We start from the raw sequence: 1,435 nt of genomic DNA, 5'->3' as shown, positions 1-1,435 counted from the left end.
CTTCCCTGTGATGGACATGTAGCAGCAGACTTGGATCCAGCAGGAGAAGTCCATGTGGCCGGCTCTCCACTCAGACAAGTAGCGGCTTATTGAGTAAGATCCCGGACAGGTAACAAGTCCACAAATCACCGGCTGCTCATTTGTAAAACTGACCCCTTGTCCTACTGTCCATTCCTGAGGAGGGATAAGAGGTCACTTACTGGATTCTCTTCTCTTTAGGGCATCTATCGGCAGCAGGAATCCGCTTTTGGATTTAGACCCTTCATAAGTGAGTTTTTTTTAATAATTAGACTTTACCACAAGAAAGTGATTGATAGATGATCTCAAAATACAGTAAAATTCCTTTGTATCCGATAATCCCGAAAATTTGGTAATTTAGCACAGAACTGAACTATAATGTGGAAGACTGAGCAGAGAGATCCAGTAAGGAAATTGAAGATTGAAACTAAGATTTCTATACTTTTCTATGCCCGTCCAATAATCCAGAATATTTAAAAAAAAAAAAAACAACACCTTTCATGTCCCATTGATGACAGATTAAAGGAATATTTTTGTAATGTTATGTTATGGTTTATGGTGTAGTTTTATGTCTGATCCCATTATCTGGTTGTTTCTCTCTTCAGCTTACCCCAACACCACAGAGGAGAGAGTTCTACAGCAGCTGATTTACTGCACAAAATTCTTACCATCCCCAATCATCAAGATGGAGGTCAGTGATCATACTGGTTATTATGTTCTCTCTATAACAGATTTATCCATGTTCTTTTATAGATGTAAAGATTTTATAGGAACATCTCAATAGACAATTGACTGAAAATTTTCTTTTCTTAGCACCTCATGCCAACGAACCGCGAAGCTCAGAGGAAATATCTGCCATGGCCGTGGGATGTAGAAGAGCCCAAACCTACGATGGAAGAGGAGGTCAAGAAGGCTGAAGGAGAGGCAAAAGAGCGCGAGGAGGAACAAGTGCAAGAAGACCATGAGGAGGAAGACAAGGAGGAGGAAGACAAGGAGGAGGAAGACAAGGAGGAGGAAGACAATGAAGTGGAAGACATGGAGGAGGAAGACAAGGAGGAGGAAGACAATGAAGTGGAAGACAAGGAGGAGGAAGACTATGAAGTGGAAGACAATGAAGTGGAAGTCATGGAGGTTGATGAGAAATCAGACAACGAGGATGAAGAAGAAGAGAGTGTGGTTGAAGAGAAAGAGGAGGATGAAGAGAAAGAGGAAGAGAAAACGTTTAAAGAGGAAGAAGTCAGCATGGCGATGAGAAGAATTCAGTGTCAGACAGGAAGAAGAAAGAAAATCCGCCAGCATTCCTTCCTCCATGATATGACGAAGAACATCAGAGGGAAGAGGAACATCATCTGGACCATCCTCCTCAGACCAATGAGAAGATGAAGTCTTGTATGGAAACATCTTAACTGTTATTACA

Source organism: Rhinoderma darwinii (assembly GCF_050947455.1).
Source record: "Rhinoderma darwinii isolate aRhiDar2 chromosome 3 unlocalized genomic scaffold, aRhiDar2.hap1 SUPER_3_unloc_16, whole genome shotgun sequence".
NCBI classification, from domain to species: Eukaryota; Metazoa; Chordata; class Amphibia; order Anura; family Rhinodermatidae; genus Rhinoderma; species Rhinoderma darwinii.
The sequence above is the reverse complement of the archived record's forward strand: the minus strand, read 5'-3'. Positions refer to the sequence as shown.